Source organism: Hermetia illucens, chromosome 2 (assembly GCF_905115235.1).
Source record: "Hermetia illucens chromosome 2, iHerIll2.2.curated.20191125, whole genome shotgun sequence".
Lineage (NCBI taxonomy): Eukaryota > Metazoa > Arthropoda > Insecta > Diptera > Stratiomyidae > Hermetia > Hermetia illucens.
Window position 1 is genome coordinate 165,141,128 of NC_051850.1, and position 17,961 is coordinate 165,159,088.

The following is a 17,961-nucleotide window of genomic DNA, read 5'->3' on the forward strand; positions in this document are numbered from 1 at the left end:
GACTACAACCATACCGATCACCAGCCACACGGTTGGCAAATAACATACCCAAACACGAGAGATCCATCAGGCCGCAAAAGCGCTGGATGATCAGACCTTCATGAAAGTGTGGCTAGACTAACCTACTGATGTTGCCGGGCTCACAGAAAAAACTCTCCATGTTACGCAATGCATCTCTATGGCATGCGACGCGTCCATGCCATACCCAGTAGAAGATCCAACTACTAGTGTAGTAGTCAACTGGCCGGCCTCCGATCAGCCTGCCACCGAGCCAGACAAACGACGCAAAGGGCAGTAGGAAGGGTTAATCAGATGCAAGAAGAGCATGCAAACAATGAAGCCCGCAAGAATTTCAACCTGGCCATCGAGCGGAGCAAAAGGGAGTGCTTTAAAAATCTTTGTTCGGAAGGGGATTTAAACCCATGAAGAGGTCTATAGATGAAGTGATTCAGAGACCACTCATCTTCCCGGATCACGTACCGTACCCTCTTATTAAAAATCATCCAGGAATTATTCCCCCAGTAAGAAAAGGGCACTGACAACTTCCAGCGACCTCCGAATGTGACGGCAATACAGCTAGTCACTAGGGATGAGCTGCTGAAATAGAATAGGAGACAACAAAGTTCCGGATCAGCTTACTGGAATGCAGACGGCTGAGTTGTTCAAAGCGTATATGTTCGAGGGGATATTTTCTGCAATTTGTAAGCGGCAAAAGTTAGTACTACTGGTAAGCCCCCAGGTGAGTCAACTTCATACAGATCTATAGATATTTGGGCCATGTAGTTAGTACGAGTAATCTGCAATAGATCGACAGTATGGGTTCAGTAAAGCATAATCGACCATTGATGCCACCAAGTTGGTTACTGGCTTGGCCGAAGATGCAATTTTCAAAAAGGGTAGTACCAGCAAATATTGTTGACCTTGCACGTGAGAAATCCATTCAACTCGGCTAATTGTAACCCAATACAAGACTCTGTCGCGAAAGTCGGTATTCCCGCTTTATTCGCAGCTATTGTCAGAAACTATTTACAAGAAAGAAGGCTCTGCTCTGACATCGATGACAAACCGAAGGAGTATGTTGTCTCCGCGGCTGTTACATAGGACTCTGTACTGGGCCCACTGGTGTGGAATATAATGCACAACGATGTTCTTAAACTTCCGGCTCGGGAGGAAACCAGAGTGGTGGGTACGCAGATGATATTGTATTGGTTGCAGTCGCAAAGCATCTCAAGCAAGGTGAGTTTTACTCATACGAAGCGATTAGGGCTGTTAAAGGTTGGCAAGAGAGTTCTGGTCTGATGCTTGCGTAGGAAAAGACGGGAGCGGTCCTTATCACCAAGCGCGTAAAATAAATTATGCCCGAATTTAAATCACTTCGAAGCCTTAATTATACTCCTACCCAGTTTCTCACGGGTCATGGAGGATATTACCCGTACCTGTATAGGTTTAAAGTGGACCTACTCACCCAATTCTCCAAACTACGATGCAAGGTTCGTGGAAAGAAGATAGAACCTAGGGAAGGGGTTCTGGTACCAAAAAATCTGGTGTGAAGAATGCTAGTATAATAAAAGGACTGGGGTGCGATCGACTCCCTGATCGAATCTATCCAGAGCAAACTGCCAAAGGCAGAGGATACCAGAAAATGGCACTTACGTACGCCGCGTAGAGACCAAAGGTGACCAAGCTAGAGTGAGCTAACTTAGTCTTTTGTTGCAATACCTTATGCTGGTTCCAGAGGCATAGGGAGAGGTTTAACTCACTATCTATTAAGACCCTATTAATAAATCATTTTCCCACCCATTCCCTAAAACTCTTAGACGTAACACAACCATTCCGACTATAGTGATTCTGCTTGTTTCTCAAAAGGTCTTCGAGCCGTCTTTCGTGAAGGTTGTCAGGCTGTTGCATAGCCTCCTAGGATAACTAAATCATTCATGAGCTAACATTTTACCATCCATTTCTACGTACGTTCAAAACTTGTTATAACCGTCTACCCTGTCAAGTATCGCTTCGATGGATCTATCTGTGAAAGCCAAAACTTTATATACACCTCAACAAACACAATTTTTAAGGATCATATAAGTCCAAAATACCTGACCTGCACGATTGTATTGTTGTTACCCTTTTCTCACTATCCTTTACTGGGCAGGGTATAACCCGGCATCTTCTACGTGGAGCAATGCTCCCTAGAACGTCTACATCTCAAAGCACTTCACAGTAATGTCCACGGCAAATCTGTGAAGCAAATTCAAATTTCGTCCTTAGATAACTTCTTCTAATATCTAAATCAGAGGAGACCTTTTCTAGGAAGTACAGATGCAAATTTTCTGCAATCCTAAATGCAAATTATCTGAACCGAAAGGGCATCCAGAAAACACTTTCAAAGGACAGGTCTTCCACACAAAACGCTTAAGTTTTCAGCAAGGAAATTTCATTACTTTTCCATTAATAATTTTGAAGTTACGCACAGAAAGTAATTTCTGGAAAAATAGCCGAAAGCTATTTGCCAGACGGTGAATTTGACAGCTCTGAGGAGGGACGAAAGTGGAATTCTGGTAGCTGGAAACCAGAGACATCGGAGCCAGGAGTGAGTAATAAAGTTGATGTACATTTAATTTCCTTTCGTACAAATTTTCCTACCAATTTTATCTGTTGACATGTTTGGAACTGTTAATGTAAAACGACAAAATTGTAAGCTACGTTAATTTATTGTATCAAATTGGATTTGTTCACTTAATGTTGACCTTTTGACGGCGGCACTTTGCCTAAGTGAGCCTGTTCGGCGGAGTAATTATTCGGGCGTAAATGAGAAACATGGACGAATCGACCCAGGGTGCGGTGTGTTGTTGTTATTTTTAGGTCCACATGCGGGGGAGGGGAAGATGTCAGCAGTGACCACCCATTTTTTCGTAAGGCGCCTTGGACAGAGATGGCACCGAGACCAAATTAAAACAAAAAAAAGTATATGTGAGTGCTGACACTGGAACGTTTTACACTTCACTAGTTATTGGATTCAAGGATCAGAAATTTCATTACAACCTCCGAGGAGAGAAACACTTTCCCTAACCCAAAATAGCACATCGCAACTGAGCTAATCTAAAACAATTCCAGGAAATTGATTTCAAGGAAGCCTATATCCTTCCGTAATAGTAAGTTGCCAAGAAAACACCACTAGGAAAAAGGAGGAAGTAAAAATCAAATTTTCACATAGTCCTCCCAATTCATTTTCAACTCTATCGGTGTTCAGTTGTAAAGACGTCAAAACGTAAGTAATTTGATTGTAAACGCTTTTGGCTAAGAAAGGTAGAACTCAGAGATACCTCACCCAGTGTACTTTCAGTAAATTATCTCAGAAGGGAACTCAATCAAATTAGGTGACATTATTGATTCTGGGTAATGAAATTGGCTCTGCTGAAAGTTCACTCTATACTATATTTTCAAGCTTACCGTTGACCCTCTCTCCAGTTGCTGTGTTGGCACATTGGCTTTTCCAATTCAAGACAAATTTTCCGCACTAGTGGAAATTCAATAAAATAGTGATTGGTATCATGGCCAGGCTCTTACATCACAATATTGAAGGACAATAAAATTGTGTGCCTGTCTCGATGAGTAGCTGACAGGTATGAGCAAGGACACGTTACGAAATTTGTCAAGTGAGCATTAGTAGGCCTGTTTGATTCTTTTCATTTTCCATGGAAGTCAGTAAGTGGTCAGTTATCATCAAAAGGTTTCCATTATTAAATTTCTAAGTGAGTGATTGCAATGCTTAATTGAGCCTAAGTGCGATACCAATTGGGACCAGTTCAACCTGGGACTATTCATTGTCTTTGATTTTCAATGTGGTTGGCTCTATTCTGCCGGTATGTTGTGCTAAAGTCTTTAGGAACCACTAAACAAATGGAAGGATATAAAAGGGAAAACTAGGAGGTACCTCATTTCATCAATATTCCGAAACATTACAACTTATTGTGATTCAATGCCACAAACGAACCATCACCGCACATAGGTACACCCCCGATGGAAACTGTAATGAACTAACGAGTTTTGGATGCATAAGCTGAATATCCCAGATAAGTAGTGTTAATCTCGGGGAGAAACTTAATCTGCAAACCAAAACGACGCCCAAGTAGAGCTCCAATTAAACATCTGTCAACACCCACTGGCTTAGTTTCTTGGTCCAGAAAGGTGAGAAGGAGGGTTATCCTGAGTACTTCGGTTCTTTATACGTCATTTACCAAAATCAACTTTAGCCCTTGGGGTCATGGATCTAAGTCCACGTACGCAAAAAGGCAGAGCTAGATCATCCAAGAAAATTTGCGGCAATCGACCGTACACGTCGGCTAGCACCTACGTACAGGCAACGCGTGCTTGCATGCTTCTTTGCTGGCTAGACTCGAACATGTGAACAGGAAAGTTCAATATTTCAGACCTTCTTCCGCGACTACAAAAAAAAATTGTTTGTCTCTCAAAACGCAACACAGATTTACGCCAAAACTTAGGAAATTGCGAGAAATGTCCTAGTTTACGAAACTCAAAAGTGAACACCCAAAAAATAACAGCTCGATGTGCACAGAGGACAAATTGCTAGAAGCCGTCACCTACTCCTCCTGCTGATTCCGTCTTGTCTTTACACTTCCTTGATATATGTACTCCCAATCGAAACCCGAGCCTAAAATATATATATATGGTTGACATTTATGCCTCTGTGCGGTATAGAACGTCAGCCCCACTTACGCGTTAAAATTCGCGGTTACCTGAAATGCCCTTTAGCTCCCCAATAACCTCTGAAGAGGCCTGCACTCCTCCTCTACTGATCTGCGTTAAATACCCTAGGGGCCCCCCACTCGTTGGCTACAGTGGATTCCACTGTATGACGTAGCCTGCAATGCAATTGTTGCCTCACCTTAATGTGCGACCTATCCACTATCACTTTCGCCTTTCGATCACAGTGCGTTTGAATGCCAAGCTTGTACGCTAACCAAGTTCTTTGTTTGTAATACTATCAGGCCAGTATGCTCCCATAATGCAACGCAGAGAGGTGTCTATCAAGGCTTGGAGCTTCTGAGTGACTGCGGAATTGACCCCAAATGTGCTATACCCACATAGCAACACAGAAAGGACACTAGCACAGACCCTTTTCAACATGTTCTTGGTGATAACTGCATTTCCAGACTTTAGACAGAAAAGTGAAAGCGGATATAACGCTGTTAATGCATCGGGCAACATCCAGTTCGATGCCACCTTCGGCAGAAACCACGCTTCTTAGATTTACAAATTGTTCGACGCCTTTGATGCTCTGCCCAATAACAAAGAGAAAGAGCAAACAAACAGATAGCGTAGTTGAGGCGTTTGAGGAAAGATGTCATAGTCCATTCAACTTCTTCACGTAATCCGGACAAAGTAGCATGAAGGACATCACCGATAACGGTAAGAAATAATGTCGGTAACAGAACCCAACCCTGGCGGACCCCAATTTCATCATCATCAACGGCGCAACAACCGGTATCCGGTCTAGGCCTGCCTTAATAAGGAACTCCAGACATCCCGGTTTTGCGCCGAGGTCCACCAATTCGATATCCCTAAAAGCTGTCTGGCGTCCTGGCCCACGCCATCGCTCCATCTTAGGCAGGGTCTGCCCCGTCTTCTTTTCCTACCATAGATATTGCCTTTATAGACTTTCCGGGTGGGATCATCTTCATCCATACGGATTAAGTGACCTGCCCACCGTAACCTATTGAGCCGGATTTTATCCACAACCGGACGGTCATGGTATCGCTCACAGATTTCGTCATTGTGTAGGCTACGGAATCGTCCATCCTCATGTAGGGGGCCAAAAATTCTTCGGAGGATTCTTCTCTCGAACGCGGCCAAGAGTTCGCAATTTTTCTTGCTAAGAACCCAAGTTTCCGAGGAATACATGAGGACTGACAAGATCATCTTCGTGTTTGACCAGTGCGGTTTGACGCTGTTGGTTGATTCGTCTTCCTTGCTGACGTTGCCACCATATATTTTGTCTTGTCTTCCTTGATGTGCAGCCCAAGATCTCGCGCCGATTACCGCCTGCTCGATCTGGATGAAGGCAGTTTGTACGTCTCGGGTGATTCTTCCCATGATGTCGATATCGTCAGCATAGGCCAGTAGTGGGGTGGACTTGAAGAGGATCGTACCTCTTGTATTTACCTTAGCATCACGAATAACTTTCTCGAGGGCCAGGTCAAAGAGGACGCATGATAGGGCATCCCCTTGTCGTAGACTGTGGTTCATTTCGAATGGTCTTGAGAGTGATCCTGCTGCTTTTATCTGGCTTTGCACATTGGTTGGAGTCAGCCTAGTCAGTCTTATTAAATTATTAAATTCGTCGGGATACCGAATTCTCTCATGGCCGTGTGCAGTTTTACCCTGGCTATGCTATCATTGGCGGCTTCAAAGTCGATGAACAGATGGTGCAACTGTTGTCCATATTCCAACAGTTTTTCCATCGCTTGCCGCGGAGAGAAAATCTGATCTGTTGCTGATTTGCCTGGAGTGAAGCCTCTTTGGTATGGGCCAATGATGTTCTGGGCGTATGGGGCTATCCGGCCTAGCAAGATGGTGGAGAATATCTTATATATGATACTCAGCAACGTGATATCTCTATAATTGCCGCACTGCGTGATATCTCCCTTTTTATGTATGGGACAGATAATGCCTCGTTGCCAATCGTCAGGCATTGATTCGCTATCCCATACCTTGAGCACAAGTTGATGAACCACTTGGTGTAACTGGTCGCCTCCATATTTAACCAATTCGGCTGTAATTCCATCGGCTCCTGGCGACTTATGATTTTTTAGCCGATGAATTGCACGGACTGTTTCTCCTAAACTTGGTGGTGGCAGCATTTGTCCGTCGTCTTCAGTTGGCGGGACCTCCAACTCGCCGATGTTCTGGTTGTTCAGTAGCTCATCAAAGTAACCCATAGCTCTAATATGCCCATTCTGTCGGAAATCAGATTTCCCTCTTTGTCTCGGCAGGATGAGCATCGAGGTGTATAAGGCTTCATCCTGCTGACTTGTTGGTAAAACTTCCGCGCCTGGTGCGGTTTCTCCCTGTACTTTTCTAGTTCACAGACTTGTTGGTTCTGCCAGGCTTCCTTTTTCCGTCTGTGAAAACGCTTCTCCGCTCGACGGAGTTCGTGATAAGTATCCGCGCGTGCCCGCGTTCTTTCAGAATGCAGCATTACTCGGTATGCGGCATTATTCCGTTCCGTTGCTAGCTTACATTCATCGTCAAACCAGCCGTTCCGACTCCTTTTGCGGCTGGGGCCAAGTATGTTTGTGGCCGTATCCATGATAACGTTCTTCAGGTGATTGTGAAGATAATTTGTTGATGTTTCATCTCCAGGTCCTCTGTTGTCTGCGGTTATTGCGGCATCCATTTCCCTCTTATAGGTGTCACGGAGGGTTGTGTTGTGGATGGCTTCAGTGTTCATTCTCACTTGATTGTCAGAGGGGATTCTAGGTGGTATTGTTATTCGAGCTCGCAGCACCATGCCAACGAGATAGTGATCCGAGTCTATATTGGCCCCCCTATATGTTCTGACATTCATCAAGGCTGAGAGGTGGCGGCGTTCGATCAACACGTGGTCAATTTGGTTGAAAGTGGTCCCGTCTGGAGAGGCCCACGTATGTTTGTGGACCGCTTTCCGCGCAAACCAGGTACTTCCAACAACCATTTCGTATGACCCTGCTAATTGAATGATCCGCAGTCCGTTATCATTTGTTTTTTTCGTGTAAGCTATGGGAGCCAACGTATCGCCTGAATACGGGCTCCTTCCCTACTTGGCTGCTAAAATCCCCAAGTATGATTTTGATATCATATCTGGGACTTCTGGGGCTTCGAGGGTTCGTTTTGCTGCCTCGTAGAAGGTATCCTTCTCCGTGAACGTTAATGAGGCTTATATTTCTAAACTTGCCACGCAAGCGCAGAGTGCATATCCGTTCGCTTATGTTTTCAAAGCCGATAACAACAGGTTTCATTTTTTGGCTGACTAAGAAACCTACTCCGAACACATGGTTTACTGAATGACCGCTATAATATATGGTGTAGCGGCTCTTCTCCAGGAAACCGGTCCTAGTCCATCGCATCTCTTGTAACGCTGTTATTTCAGTCCCATATTGGGACAGGGTATCGGCTGGCTGCTCATCAGCTTTATCTCCGTACAGGGAGCGCACGTTCCATGAGAAAATGCGCAAATCGTTAATCCGTTGTCGTTGCCGGGTTCGTTGTTGTAAAGTCCATCCTGTCCGAGGCTCCTTTCGTGGCTGCATAACATCGGTTTTCCGTGTAGGGATGTCAGCGCTACCCAACCCCCAACCTGAAAGACCAGTTGGTACAGTTTGTCCTGTTTTTAGGCGCGGAAGGCTCGCCTTCATCCTTCTCCGTCTGCAGCTTTTCGTCAAGAAAGAGCTCCCAGCGGTCACCACGTGGAGGTGGAGATAGGGTTTGGTAGTAGAGCTGTTGGTGTTGGCTCAGCAGGCATTTCCCAGGTTTTATACTCCATCGTGTGTACCAATCCACGTTTCGCAGTGGGACCTATACTACCCTTTGACCACCACCCCGTTAAAGATATTTCGAAAATCGCGGCATTCATTCTCCGACTGCCGATGTTCTGCGTCTCTGTTGTCCTTTGGCAAAGCCTTCTCGCTCACAGACACGAGGATTTCAATAGCGTGATTTTCTAGTTCCACCAGGGCTTTGATTTCCAAATATGGTCAAGCCGGTAGGAATGTCTCTTCTTCGAAAGCTGCAGTGGACGAGCCAGCTATTCTCGTTCTTCCAATTTTGGGTCGTTGTAAAACGAAGTCCAGCTTTGCAAAGATTTCAAGCAGGATTTGACTCCTACTGTTCGTCACTCGACTTCCACAAATCGCCGGCAATAATTCTAGGACTTTGGTCTCTAGCGTTCAACACCAAGCCGTCTAGTATCTCCTCATATTGCGTTAATGTTGCACTAGAAGGAGCGTAAAATCTATAGATATTAACGCCGCTGGCTTTTGCCAGTAATGCCATTGTTTCTTGAATAGCATAGCATCCAGATGCGCATATCACCGCGTTTCCAGATGAGTCTTTGACCCACGTAGCATTACCATAATATCAGCAAGATTCATAGATTATCACCACCGCCACATTTGACTCTCGAATGGTTTGCAAAGGCAAGCCTTGGGCCGCCTCGCAATGGTTGCGGTTAATTTGTATTAACCTAATTTAAACCTACGATTCAGCTTCTTCTTGTATACCGGACACCTGCCACCATCTTCACCTTTTCCACAACATTCACCGTGGTTCTCCAGTCCAATCTTTGATAATTTGGCCTTCTTCTCTACATTTCCCTGTTTCACACCTACTGCTGCAAAGCGTCTGAAGTATCTCTTGAGAAAAACTTGCTCCCTAAGTCGGTGCAGGACCCAAGCCCTTCTTATATCGCCTGCGGTAATCAGTTCTCAGTCTGTGTACCTCCACACGCCTTCTTCATCCTCTTTATCGTACTCTCTTGTACTCCGGTATATTTCCCGTGATCTAACCTAGTCAAGATCTTTGCATTCAATCGCTGTCTCCTCCTTTCGACCTTCCACTTCTACTTGTTCGCCTAGCACCTTGTCCATCTGGCCGCAAAAACTATTCGCTGTTTTTCTTTGGACTCACACTAGCCCCCAGGTCTACCAATTCGGGATAGGCTTTGATTTTCGATGACAGGTTTTATAAGCAGCGGAATTTTCCTCGGATTGGAAAATGCAGCAATATCTCCGCAAAAGTAGCTCTTTTCCCTTCATGACATAAAAGCGAAATACGAGCACCTCGACAAAGAATATGATAGTAAAATAGTTTGAATCCAATTTTAAATCACATGTCATCCCTCTATTATTTCCGGGCCGAAAAATTATTTATGCCACGAGTATTTGCTTCCCGGAAAAATGGCTGCTGAATTTCCTCTATCTTCTCGAAGCCCCAAGCTGCCAATCTCGAGTGAATTCCATTATTTTTCAGCTGTTGGTTGTGTGCTTGACTGACTAAACCCTATTTTGCTTGTCTTCTATATCAAAATAGGATTATGCTTGGTTTTTATATTCCAATATACTCTCACTACTGCCCATTAGACGCCTTCAGCACAAATCCTCCATAAATCGTTCAATATTTCAATTCTATTAATCTCCTCTATTAAATCGAATTACTGGGAGTGATAGTGAAACCTCTCCCCAAACTTATAAATTACTTTCACTTGCCCCACATCTCTCACATAATTGCCGCCAATATCCAACGACCCGGGGATGATCGACCCTTTTAAGTGCAAAACTTTTCGAATACAATTTCAAGGAAAATAAAAATGACTTACAAGAGTAATAATACGTTTGAGGTGCTAAGCTCTTTCGTTCCGCTCATTCGGACAATAGTAGATTGAAGCGAAAAGGTGGGACAGGACCTGAGGGAGGAAGCAAAAGAACAAAACGGAAAAGCGCTAAAATCCAAAGGTGCAGCATCGTCGTCCTTAATTTAATGGGAGAAATTTTTATTGCGTAATTCGAAAACTTAAGGTAATTCCTTTTTTCTGATTGATTCCATTAAGTTCCAGGGTTCAGGCTCCCTCTCGACCCTCTAATACGCTTAAATGAAATTGTTCCTTCAGATTTTCATTTATTACACGCTGATCGGATCCACACTCTTCAAGCTAATAATAAAAAAAAAGTTTGCCCATAAAAATCTTAGGAAGCTGTTTAATAACTTCGGCAAGGATGTAGTAGTGAATGTACCCTGACCAGGTAAAGGTAAATTAATAGCGGGTCATTTATATTAAAATCAGGACACTTATTTCAATATTAGCGCTTTGGTAGGGGATGAACGGACGGTCAGGGCGTTTCAATTAATTTTTCTCCTGGATTACTGGCCGGTTCTTTTAATTGAGACGCTCACGTATATATTCAAGCAAATAAATCCTGAAAATGGTAATAAAGTGAATATTTCCCAGACTTTGCTGGAGTGTTGAGCAGGCACTTCATAACCGCACCACGCAGTTGGTCCAGTTGGAATTCAATCTTCCTTTCTTCAGTCGCTGTTTGCCTTGATCTTAATCTTCTCATTGCAGTCGATTCCTTGGAACCTTTCTTTGGCAAAGTCTGAGGATTTAATAGCAGCAATTCCGACCTTTTAATTGACCTCGATTTTTCAATCTGCAACGTTTGTAAATTTGGATGGTCTACACTTGAAGGAGGTCGATGCTTAGGATTGCAAATGGGTAACGAATTTCTGAGAGACGAAGTAGGGTCCTCATTATCAGGAAGCAAAGATATTAAAATTCTTTAGAAAATTTCTCCAGGATCTCCTAGAACAGCTTCTAAATGGATAATACAATTTAAATTCCGAAGACAGACAGGACGCCCATAAGGAATATTTCAAATTTAAACATTCCAGGAGTAACCAAGAAAAAACTTACCCTTCAATCTACCCCAAAAATAAACTCTGTCATGTTGGAAGCACTCAATTTAAATATATGCAAATATAGTATATTGGGTGAGGTGTTTTTATATCCCGTAGTATTCACTTTAATCGACTTTCAATCACAAATAATCTCCATCTAGGGAGCATTTTTAGAAACGACGAAGGACACAACATTGGAACGTAATTCGACACTTGACTGGAAACAATAATGACATAAACAGCCGTCTAGACTACGATTCGGGTAGGATTTCGCTATCAAGAGCTTTGTGAACCCTATTCTGTATACGTGTGTGACACGGATAGTAGTTTGTAGGACGTGCCATTGTAAATTAATAGAGATTCGGGACCGATTTTTAGGTAACAATCTAATATCAATGGTCATTTCAAGCATTTCTAAAAGGGCATAAGTAGAAAGTTAAATAAAAGGCGATATTTGGTCGACAAAAAATATGTCCTTTTGGAAGTGGAACTCTTGGGAAAGTCGCGCAGAACAACGTATTACTGGAAGGTAACAAATCTAACAATAAAATAAAAGCATTGACAATTTTTGGCACAAATTTTGAGCACTGACCTACCCTAAATTCAATCCAAATTTAATTAATTAATATTAACAACACCGCTTACAAATTTTCCGCTCATCCTCTATATACCCCTACCAAGCAAGGAGTGTTGAAGAGGGAGACATTGGCGGGTTTTAGTTCGGTGCTCACAATTTGGCAAGGCCTTAAAAATGCGGCCAATGGGGTGCAGTTAAACTCCAGGTTGGGATGATTCTCCGTTCTTGTGAAGAATCTCTCTATCAGGGTGAGAGAGAACTCTCGAAGAGGTTTTATTCTTACTCACCGGTACACTTCGGCGTTGCAGCCGCACTTCCTGGTTTTCCAATTGTACGACAAGTCGGTACAGTGTCTCAAGATTCTGCACTCGGAGGACTCACATTTCTTCATAGCTTTGGTAGAGCGGTGATCCATGCAGGGGCTCCGTAACATAGAATGGGTTTTATAAGGACTTTATACAGAGTCAAACTAGTTTTAGTGCAAAGTCCTACTCTTTTACGGAGAAAAGAGTAGGTACTACTTACTGCACCGTGTGCTTTGCTGAACGCGAGCTCGAGGTGGGGATTGAATCCTAAATGTTCATGGAATAGCATTCCCAAGTATTTGATCTTTTTGTGAACTGCTCACTACTGTATTCCTGATGCGTAGTTTTAGGCGTTTAGCTTTTCTGTGGATAGATTTAGATCTCAAGTATTTGGATTTTCCCCGAAGAGTGATACCATGTGTTTTTGCCTCATTGACTTTTATGCCCCAGGTCTGGTAGTATATGCAACGATCAGCTAAATACTTAGCAATAACATTAGCTGCCTTACCGGGCCGAAGGCTAGACGAGAAAATGAGTGTGTCGTTGGCTAACTGTAGCATTTCTGTGCCGTTCTCTGGGATTGGAGCGTCAGCTGTGCGTGAAAATATTGTGAAGTCTAGATCTTGAAATGGATGCCTGTGGTACTCTAGAAGGGACCGATCGGTCGGTTTGGCGCCGAGGTCCACCAATTCGATATCCCTAAAAGCTGTCTGGCGCCCTGACCTATGCCATTGCTCCATCTCAGGCAGAGTCTGCCTCGTCTTCTTTTTCAACCATAGATACATCCCTCATAGACTTTGCGGGCTGGATTATCTTCATCCATACCGATTAAGTGAACCGCCCACCGCAACCGCAACCTTTTATCCACAACTAGACGGTCGTGGTATCGCTCATAGATTTCGTCGTGATATAGACTACGGAATCGTCCATCCTCTTGTAAGGGGCCAAAAATTCTTCGGAGGATTCTTCTCTCGAATGCGGCCAAGAGTTTGCAATTCTTCTTGCTAGGAACCCAAGTCTCCGAGGAATACATGAGGACTGGCAAGATCATTGTGTTGTACAGTAAGAGCTTTGACCCTATGGTGAGACGTTTCGGTTGTGCTTTTCGACCCTAGATAGGAGAAATTATCAACGGTCTCAAAGTTGTAGTCTCCTAACTTTATTCTTCCTGCTTGACCAGTGCGGTTTAGTGTTGTTTGTTGGTTGGTTTTTGGTGTTGACGTTACCACCATATATTATACTTTGTCTTTCCTTCATTGATATGCAGCCCAAGATCTCGCGCAACGTCTGTACGTCTCGGGTCCTTCCCCCAAGATATCGATATCGTCAACATAGGCCAGTAGTTGGGTGGATTTAAAGGGGATCGTACCTATCGCATTTACCTCAGCATCACGGATCACTTTCTCCAGGACCAGGTTAAAGAGGACGCATGATAGGGCATCCCCTTCTCGTAGATCGCTGTTGATGTCGAATGGTCTTGAAACTGATCCTGCTGTTTTTATCTGACCTCGCACATTGGTCAGGGTCAGCCTAGTCAGTCTTATTAATTTCGTCGGGATACCGAATTCTCCCATGGCCGTTTACAGTTTCACCCTCGCTGTACTATCATAGGCGGCTTTAAAGTCGCTGAAAAGATGGTGCAACTGATGTCTATATTCCAACAGTTTTTCCATCGCTTGCCGCACAGTGAAAATCTGATCTGTTGCTGATTTGCCTGGAGTGAAGCCTCTTTGGTATGGGCCAGTGATGTTCTGGGCGTATGGGGCTATCCGGGTTGGCAAGATAGTGGAGAACATCTTATAGATGATACTCAGCAACGTCATACCTCTATAATTACTGCACTGCGTGATATCTCCCTTTTTATGTACGAGACAGATAATGCCTCGTTGCCAATCGTCAGGCATTGATTCGCTGTCCCATACTTTGAGCACAAGTTGATGAACCACTTGGTGTAACTGGTCGCCTCCATATTTAACAAATTCGGTTGTAATTCCATCGGCTCCTGGCGACTTATGATTTTTTAGCCGATGAATTGCGCAGACTGTTTCTTCTACACTTGGTGGTGACCGGATTTTGTCCGTCGTCTTCAGTTGCCGGGACCACCAACTCGCCGATTTTCTGCTTGATCAGTAGTTCATCAAAGTACTAAACCCGTCGCTCCAATATGCCCATTCTGTCGGAAATCAAATTTCCCTTTTTGTGTCGGGATGAGCATCGAGGTGTGTAAGGCTTCATCCGCGCCTGGTGTGGTTGCTCCCTGCACTTTTCTAGTTCATAGACCTGTTGGCTCTCCCAGGCTTCCTTTTTCCGTCTGTGAAGTCGCTTCTCCGCTCGGCGGAGTTCGTGGTAAGTCTCTGCGCGTGCCCGCGTTCTTTGAGAATGCAACATTACTCGGTATGCAGAATTCTTCCGTTCAAGTACTGCCAGCAAGTGGCCATATTTATGATAACTTTCTTCAGGTAATTGTGAAGATCATTTGTTGATGCTTCATCTCCAGGGACTCAGTTCACTGCGGTTATTGTGACATCCATTTCCCTCTTATAGGTGTCACGGAGGGCTGTGTTGTGGATGGCTTCAGTGTTAACTCCCACCTGATTGTCAGAGGGGATTCCGAGTGGTGTTGTTATTCGAGCTCGGAACACCATGCGAACGAGATAATGATCCGAGTCTGTATTGGCCCCCCTATATGTTCTGAAATTCATTAAGACTAAGAGGTGGTGGCGCTCGATCAACACGTGGTCAATTTGGTTCAAAGTGGTCCCTCCTGGAGAGGCCCACACATGTTTGTGGACCGCTTTCCGCGCAAACCAAGTACATTCTACAACCATTTCGTGTGATACTGCTAATTGAATAATCCGCAGTCCGTTATCATTTGTATTCTGATGTAAGCTATGGGAGCCAACGTATCGCCTGAATACGGGCTCCGTCCCTAGTAGACTGTTGAAATCTCCAACTATAATTTGAATATCATACTTTGGATAGGCTTAGAGAGTCCGCTCAGCTACCTTGTAGAAGGCATTCTTCTCCGACTCTGCAGTCTCCTCCGTTTATGAGGCTTATATTTCTAGACTTGCATTTCGCTTATATTTTCAAAGCCGATAGCAACAGGTCTCATTTTTTGACTGACTAAGGAACCTACTCCGAGCACGTGGTTAACTGGATGGCCACTATAATACATGGTTTAGCGGCTCTTCTCCAGGAGACCGGTCCCTGTCCAACGTATCTCCTGCAATGCTGTTACATCAGCCTTATATTGTGAGAGGGTACCAACTAACTGCTCAACAACATTCGGTCTGTACAGGGAGTGCACGTTCCATGAGAAAATGCGTAAATCCTTTATCCGTTGTCGTTACAAGATTCGTCGTTTTGAAATCCATCCTATCCGAGGCTTTGTGACATTAGTTTTCAGTGTAGGGTTGTCAGCTCTACCCAGCCCCCAACCTGGAGGACCAGTTGGTACATTTTATCCCGTTCTTAGGTGCGTGATACTCGCCCCCATCCTTCTCCATCTGCAGTTTTTCATAAAAAAAGAACTCCCAGTGATCACCACGTGGAGGTGGAGAGCTTCCGATATACGCTGCAGTAGTCACTGATTGCCTATGAGGCGGTAATCTGGGCAAAAAGAACTGCACTCAGCATACAAGTCAGGGAGTTACACAAATTCCAAAGACTGGCTTGCGTGTGTGTTAGTGGGGCAATGAGGACATGCCCAACGACATCCCTGGAGGTCTTTCTGATATGAACTACTGTCCATATCACATACTGCGGACAAGGATGGCAAGCGGCGATCAACTCACTTAGATCCAACCAGGTGAACTCTCAACTGGTATGGGAATGCTGCCTGAATACGATCGGCTCGGTTACTCTGGATTCCAGGTCAAGTTGTGTTGGCAAGAAATGACGCAGCGGACGAAATAGCCAATTTCACGGGCAGAACCCTTCTGTAAAATCGGAAACGGGTTCATGGCTATGAGATTTAAAAATGCAGAGGAACGTTTGAAGGAACTATACTGGGCGGGCCTATTAGGAATGAAGCAGTCCAAAGTTCTTATTGGAAGATGCGAATCCTGGCGCATAAAGGATTGCTTAAACCACACAAAGAAAAACTTCCGAATCATAGTAGGAATTATCCCTGATCACTGTCGGCTGAACTATCACTTAGGGAAGCTGGGGATATCTACGGACACTGCCTGCAGGTTTTGCGAAGAGTGTGACAAAACCTCTATACACAGTGTCCGGCACTTATGCAAAGTAGGTCGAGGCATCTAGGAGAACACTTAATACCAGATGCAAAGTTGAAAGATCAGGAAGTAGGAAATATACTAAAATACCTAACGGTTATAGATACAATGATTAATATATACACTATAACCAGTAAAAGAAGCACAGTAGTTTTTTAAGGACGCGGTGGTAATAGAATAACAGAATAATAACAGAATACTCCGCCGTAGCCGGCCCCAAGCCCGGTTGTGAAAGGAGGAGGGATGGATAGCTTCAGTCTGAATGGCTGTAGGCCACCGCAGCGTCTCAGGGGGTAAGTGAGGAAAGTGCAGGAACTTTGCAGTCTTGCAGATTACTCTCTGAGGATGCTATCCCCACACCTGGCAGTTAGGTATAAAATGCAAATCCACTTAATGAGAAAAAGGAGAAACTTAAGCTCCGGTACGGATAACCGGCGGGAGTCATCTGACTTGGTGACTGGATCCGGCTCCCGTAATGGATAGCACGGCGTCGAAACCGCTAGTCGGGGGGCGGTTCGACGTCTAGGCGCCACGTCCCTTGCTGTCTGTAAGGCAAACTGTGGGCTGACTGCACTTAACTTGAAGATCGATCTTTCAATCCTCTGAGTGGGGTGAAGCCGGACCAAGAGCGGATCAATAAATTGAAGTCGAAGGCAATACACGGTAAACACATGAATTGTCTTTGGCAGCCATTTGTCGATTTGAATTTGTCGAACAGATGGCTGTGTGCTTGGGAGCTCTTTGCAGAGACGGAGGGGTTCAGGTGTGCCATTCAGAACAGCGTGGTCGCCACCCGAGCTTATAAAAAGCTCATCATGGAAGAGCGGGTGGAGAACGACCAGTGCAGAATGTGTGGTTCGACGTTAGATACGTTTCTGGCTGTACTGTTATGGCGCCGATAAAATACATCACCAGGCATAATGCTGTATATAACGTTATCCATCAAAACTTTGCATACAAGCATGGACTGATCACGGGCACATGTCCGGTCTACCGATATGAGCCGCAAGCAGTTCTTGATAGTTCTGCTTGCAGCATATATTTGGACCGGTAAGTTCTGACTGATCGCCATATGCTACATAACAAGTCTGACGTACTGTTAGTTGACATGACGAGTCGCTCTGCGTATATTATTGATGTTACGATCCCCCATAACAGCAACATCGAACGGAAATACGTGGAGAAGAAGGTGAACTATGAGCCACTGACTCGGGAAATCAAAGAAATTTGGCGTCTTGTAGTTTCCATAATATTGTCAGCTGCAGGTATTGTACCCAAATCCTTCACGCCTTCCCTTGATGTCCTGGGACTTTAGCACAGTCTGGTTCAAACTATGCAGAAGCACACCATTCTGCACACGTTCTCGATGTTGCGAGGAGTTCTCGACGGA